Source organism: Gracilinanus agilis, chromosome 3 (assembly GCF_016433145.1).
Source record: "Gracilinanus agilis isolate LMUSP501 chromosome 3, AgileGrace, whole genome shotgun sequence".
NCBI lineage: Eukaryota > Metazoa > Chordata > Mammalia > Didelphimorphia > Didelphidae > Gracilinanus > Gracilinanus agilis.
Genome location: NC_058132.1, coordinates 219,918,435 through 219,924,752, shown reverse-complemented (window position 1 = coordinate 219,924,752; position 6,318 = coordinate 219,918,435). Strand labels below are relative to the sequence as shown.

At 34.3% G+C, this 6,318-nt stretch overlaps 1 pseudogene; it reads left to right on the top strand.

Annotated features, from left to right (window-relative positions):
• The window catches only part of LOC123241416, a 110,570-nt pseudogene extending 104,631 nt beyond the window's left edge, over positions 1–5,939 (top strand).
• The last annotated feature ends 379 nt before the right edge of the window (positions 5,940–6,318 follow it).

Below are 6,318 nucleotides of genomic sequence, written 5' to 3'. Positions count from 1 at the left end.
ATAGATATAGATATAGATATAGATATAGATATAGATATAGATATATAGATATAGATATATAGATATATAGATATAGATATATTTGATTTTTAAAACATTTTTTAATTAGAGCAATTGATTTTTCCTTTTTCTCATCTTGTACTGGAAGTTCATATATAATCATTCTTTATCTTTTTTTTATTTTGCAGTGATATAAGCTTAATGCAAACACCTGAAGAACCTTGAGACTGTGGGATTTTGATTTAATGCCTCTCTGTCTGATTCCAGGAGAAGTGCCGAGCCACATAGTTACAGAGATTTGACTGAGAATCTGCATGAATTGCAGGAGTTCTATGCCAATACTTGAAAGGCTTGAAAATTGGGGTTTGAGTCCTGGAGTCCCAGTCTTTTCTAAAACTTTAGAGGACATGGGTCCCCTCAACTTAAATTCCTAGTGAAGCACCTAAGATTGGCTATCATTTAATGGCTCATTCCCTGAGAAGGTGCAGGGAAAAATCGGATCAAAGAAAGGCATTTCCCTTTTTCCTCTATATATAGAGAAAAAATGGCAATTTTTCTGTAGTCTTGGCCCTGAATGGGTAATTGCAAACTGCTTAAATCACTTTAATTAGGCCTTGATTCAAAACCTAAGATAATTTTCCTTACATTTTTTTGCATATTTTACATTTCATTCACAAGTTAATTTTTTCTCCTTTTTTTGAATTTTATTATTTTTATTATTTTTATTATTTCTTTTGCCAATTGATTTCATGCACCCCCGTGACTCACTCAGCCATGCATCCTTGTCTAACCTTTGCAGGGGAGTAATGTATTAGTTAAAATTTTCCTCATGGGTGTGTGTGTTAAGTTTTTATAATCATAATGTCTGAATTATAATCTATATTGCAAGTCAATTTTTACTCCTTTAGAAGTAACCTCAGGGGGGTAATGTTAATTCTCTGAAGAAAATGTATGCTTTGTAATCTATAATGTAAAGTTTAAATTCTTTGAGAATAATTTCAGGATAAGGATTTTTCCATCTCCCCAGAATCCAGATGACGAACATGTTTGATGAATGCACCAAAAGATGCCTAAAGACCCTTCACTTGATCATGAAGACCAAAATTGAACTTTGATTGCTGTTGATTTTGAAGTATGGGGGTTGGATGCATTTATTTTGAATGGACAGTTTATGCCAGAAAGGGGGACTGCCCCCTTAATGTTTTTTTTGTCAATGTACCGAACATTGGTTTTGTTCTTTCTCCCTTTTATCTCTAAATTATTGTAAACCCTAATTTGATTATGTTTTCCTGATCCATTGGGGAAATTTATCTCCCAAAGGATCACAGGGGGGCAATGTGTTAGTTAAAATCACCTGGGGTTCTATTTGGAAGGATTGAGCCTCAATATATGTATCAATATAGTGTTTGACAAACTTCTGTGGACCTGTGAGGGTCCTTAAAACTACATTTGCCATGATTCCTCATGACAGACAGGAAGTGTGATGATGTAAGAGAGGAGATAAGATTCCTGAAGTAACTTTGAACTTTTTTTTAGCTACCTGAGCACAAAGATACAAAAGGTAAAAAATGGCTCAGGCTGCAGTTTGGATACTTACAGGCGTGGTTTAATGATTTTATCTCTATCAGCATGGCTTTGATTAAAAACTATTCACCCTTTTAATATCTGCCTTCCTCATTTTTAATAACAACAGTTATATATATATATATATACATATATATGTGTGTGTGTGTGTAATATACACATACATATATTATTGTTCAATATATACTTTGCATTATAATTCAAAAGGTTAGATATGTTAATTTCTACATCCCTTTTCAATGCTCAATTTGTATGTTTTCTCAATTGGTGAAAGCAAGTAAAAGAGAAAGTAAAGGACTGCAAAATAAGGAACCAAGTCTGTTACTTCAACTTGTGATTTTTTCTTTCCTTTAAGTTAATCAAACAATTAAATAGCCATAATTATTGGACATGCTTATCTGTTATTAAATCCCAACTTTTCCTCTTATCATTTACTAATTTATATTGAATATTATAAAATATTTTTGCTTAAGATTTAATGAATATGAAGTTGAAAATGTTTCCCTAGATTTTCAAATATGCTTAGAAAGCAGTCTTTTTTGTGGTTTATATTGAGACTCAAAGACTTCAGTATCAGAAGAGAAGTAAAACCATAAATAGGAATTCTGATACCCAATGCAAATTCAGTTGTGTGGGAGGTTGAGTAAGTATATATAGGATAGTCAGTTCCAGTTTGGTACAGTTAGACCAACAAAATATGTTTCATCTTATAGAAAGACCTTCCCAGTCATGGTTGTCCTATGGTTCACAGGATTCTGGGGGAATAAGGGAGTGTTATGTGTTTGTTGTGGGGGGAGATAAGAGAGTGGTACAAAGATGGGAGGAGATAGAACTTGGTAAAGATGTCTTCTAATTGACAACCGAAATGAGGGAAACATGTGACATTAAGTATTCCTTTTCCCCCATGTGTGAGCATCCTGGGATAAAACAAAATGTCAGCTACCCTTCCAAAGTTAGAACTCTGGAATAAAAATCAGAAGTTGTAGAATATTTCAAAGCCATTGTCAAAGTTATGTTAAGAGTATAACAGGGCAAGATTATTAAAGTAAAATTTCAGAGCTCCTAAATCAAGGAGAAAATATTGCAAGCACTTAGTAAGAAACACTTTAAATGTCATGGAGCCAAAGTCAGGATAATACATGATTTATCAGCCTTTCCAATAAATAATTAGAGGACTTGGAATATGAAATATTGAGGGCAAAGGAGCTAGAAATATAAGCAAGAATCACCTACTTAGCAAAATCTTTCAGAGAGAAAAATGAATATTTAATGAAGTTGATGACTTTCAAGCATTTCTGATTAAAAAAGCATTTTAGTAGAAAATTTGATTTTCATATAAAATACTAAAAGGAAAAATAAAAGGCAAACAGGAAAGATAGATTATAAAGGATGCAATACAGTTAAATTGTTTACATTCCAATATGAGAGGATGATAATTTTTAACTACTAACTTTGTCATTATTAGGGCAGTTAGAAGAAGTATATATAGACAGAGAAACTGCAGTGAGTTAACTATTGTAAAGGTGAAAATTAGTGGTTGGATAAAAATTTTATGAAATTATGTGGTTGTCAATATTTATTTTATCTTGATTCAGAAATTTGTTTACAAAAAAAGAGGGGAAACAATAAAATAAAAGAATGTGAAAGAGGTTTGAGAAAATAATTATACTAGTCCTCAGCCAGGAGGACTGGTAGTGAGTAACCACAAGGCCTCCTCCAAGGTAGAAGCCAGTATTTTAGGAAACTAGGAAAGGAGTCAGCCATTCAATCACCCAAGGAAGTAGTCTAGGAGTCAGTCTAAGTTGAAGCTGAGCTCCAAGACCACTATCTAAGCCACAGTCTCCTGCAAATCTCCTTCAAAGCCTATCTCCAGAAGACATCCTCTTCACATTATCTTCTCAAAGACAATATGTCTTTAACCACAGGATTTTGTGACTTTTATGGTGGATCCTTGTCCCTTCCCCTCTTCACAGGAGCCAATCACACACACACACACACACACACACACACACACACACACACAACTCCAAGACATTGATAATGAAAAAGATTATACAATTTCATAGAGAAAGCTAAGAGAATCTGAATGTAAATTAAAGCATACCACCCTTTAATTAATTTCCTCCATGAATTTCTCTCTAGTGTAAGGAATACATGTCTTCATTCACAATATAACAAACATGAAAATTTATATATGACAACACATCTATAACCTATGTCATATTACCCACCATTTTCAAATGGGAAGAAGAAAACAAAAATCATAAAATATCAGAAAGTGATTATTAAAAATTGTGTTAATATATAATATGGGGAAAATAAAATAAAAAACATAGTAAATAACCATAGTAATCTAATTTCTGATAAATCCAAAGAGCCAAGCTTAATGGACAAAAACTCTCTATCAGAAAAAAATACTGTTTGGAAAACTGGAAAACATTTTGACAGAAAATAGGTATTCACCTACATTTCACATAATATATCAAGATAAGGTAAAAATGAAGGGTGACAGTATAAGTAAATTAGAGTAGAATGAAATAGTTTTCTCATTGCAACTATGAATAAAGGAAGAATTTATGACCAAACAAGAAATAGGGAGCATTATAGGATGTAAAATAGATAATTTTGATTAGATGATGTTAAAAAAATTTTGTACAAATAATCCAATGCAGTCAACATTAGAATAAGTCTGGGAAAATTTTATAGAAAGTTTCCATGACAAAAGCCTCATTTCTCAAATACAGATTGAGCCAAATTTATTAGATAATTTATAAATGGTCAATATGAACAAGTTGTTTTTAGGAGAAGAAATTAAAGTTATCTATAATCACATGAGAAATGCTCTAAATCACTATTCATTCAAGAAATGCAAATTAAAATAATTCTGAAGTATCACCTCACAGCTATGAAATTAATTAATATGAGAGATAATGAAAATGATAAAAGTCAGGGGTGGGGTGGGGAAATTAACACACTAATGCATGTTATGCACTGATCTAACTACTTTGGAGAGCAATTTGTAATTATACCCAAAGGGCTTTAAAACACTGCTTATATTTTGATCTAGCAGTATTCCTCAGAGTTCTGAACTGCAAAGCGATGAAAGAAAAAGGAAAATGACATATGTAAACAAAATTATACCACTTTTATGATGGCAAAGAACTGGAAATCAAGGTGACTACCAACAATTGGGTGATGGCTGAATAAGTTTTGTTGCATGATTTTGCTGTGATACCATTCATGAAAAGCAAGCCCTCTCTTCCAGTATTGAAATTGATTCCCTCTATGAAGGTATCAACTTCTATACCTCAATCACTCAGGCCTGTTTTTAAGAGCTGAATGCTTATCTCTTCTGTGGCACACTGGACCCCATGGAAAAGGCCCTCAGAGATGCCAAGCAAGATAAATCACCGATTCATGACATCATCTTGGTGGGTGGTTCCACTCTAATCCCCCAAATCAAGAAGCTTCTGCAGGATTTCTTCAATGGCAAGGAGCTCAACAAGAGTATCCATCCTGATGAGGCTGTTGCCTATGGTGCAAGCTGTCCAGGCTGCCATCTTGTCTAGAGAAAAATCTGAGAATGTGCAGGACTTGCTGCTGCTAGATGTCACTTCTCTTTCCCTTGGAACTGAAACTGCTGGTGGAGTCTTGACTGTTCTGATCAAACCCAATACCTCTATTCCCACTAAGCAGACTCAGACCTTTACTACCTACTCTGACAATCAGCCTGATGTGTTTATTCAGGTTTAATAAGGTGAGAGAACAATGACAAAGGATAAAAACCTACTTGGCAAGTTTGAGCTCACAGGAATTCCTCCTGCCACAAGGGGTGTCCTTCTGATTGAAGTTATCTTTGACATTGATGGTAATGGCATCCTCAATGTCTCTGTGATAGATAAGAGCACAGGCAAGAACAAGATCACTATCACCAATGTCATCTGAGCAAAGGAGACATTGTGTACATGGTCCAGGAGACTAAGAAGTACAAGGCTGAAGATGAGAAGCAGACAGACAAGGTGTCTTCCAAGATTTATCTTGAGTCTTATGCTTTCAAAATGAAGGCAACTGTTGAGGACAAGAAACTGCAAGGCAAAATTGGTGATGAAGACAAACAGAAAATCCTTGACAAATGCAATGAAATAATCAACTGGCTGGATAAGAAACAGACTGCTGAAAAGGAAGAATTTGAACTTCAGCAGAAAAAAATGTAAAAAGTTTGCAATCCCATCATCATGAAGTTGTACCAGATTGTAGGAGGCATGCCAGGAGGCATGCCTGGTGGGTTCCCAGGAGGTAGAACAGCCCCATCTGAAGGTGATTGTTCTGGACCTACCATTGAAGAGGTCAACTAAATGTACCAGAAGAAAAAGCATTCCACACAGCTTTCCAAAAATGGAAGGACTCAAATTTTTAGCCAAGGCAGTAGCAGTTTAAAAAGTAACATTTAAGCTACTGTGTACATTGGGCATTCTGAATACTTAAGTATGTGCAGAGGGAGAAGAGAACAACATTGTATTTCATCAGTACTGCATGAAAACAAGTGAAAATGCAATTCTTGTCCTGGAGAATAAAAATATTTAAAATTGGCACCAAAAAAAAATGAGCATGATAGTTTCAGAAAAATCCAACAAGGCATATGTGAACTGATACATAATAAAGAAAGAAGAGCCAGGAGAAAAATCTACACAATAACAGCAATTCATACAATGATAAACCGTGAATGAGCTTCTT